Source organism: Lucilia cuprina, chromosome 6 (genome assembly GCF_022045245.1).
Source record: "Lucilia cuprina isolate Lc7/37 chromosome 6, ASM2204524v1, whole genome shotgun sequence".
Classification (NCBI taxonomy): domain Eukaryota; kingdom Metazoa; phylum Arthropoda; class Insecta; order Diptera; family Calliphoridae; genus Lucilia; species Lucilia cuprina.
In genome coordinates, this window is record NC_060954.1 from 10,645,850 (window position 1) to 10,646,073 (window position 224).

General features: G+C 34.4%; 1 protein-coding gene across 1 annotated transcript in view; it reads right to left on the reverse strand.

Annotated features, from left to right (window-relative positions):
* Nucleotides 1-224, reverse strand: part of LOC124420485 (Down syndrome cell adhesion molecule-like protein Dscam2) — a 121,501-nt gene that overhangs the window by 111,123 nt on the left and 10,154 nt on the right. The gene's annotated exons all lie outside the window — the stretch shown is intronic.

The window sequence follows — 224 nt, forward strand, 5'->3', positions numbered from 1 at the left end:
TCTAGTTCTGTTCTAGTTCTGTTCTAGTTCTGTTCTGTTCTAGTTCTGTTCTAGTTCTGTTCTAGTTCTGTTCTAGTTCTGTTCTAGTTCTGTTCTAGTTCTGTTTTATTTCTGTTTTATTTCTGTTCTATTTCTGTTCTAGTTCTGTTCTAGTTCTGTTCTAGTTCTGTTCTAGTTCTGTTCTAGTTCTGTTCTAGTTCTGTTCTAGTTCTGTTCTAGTTCTG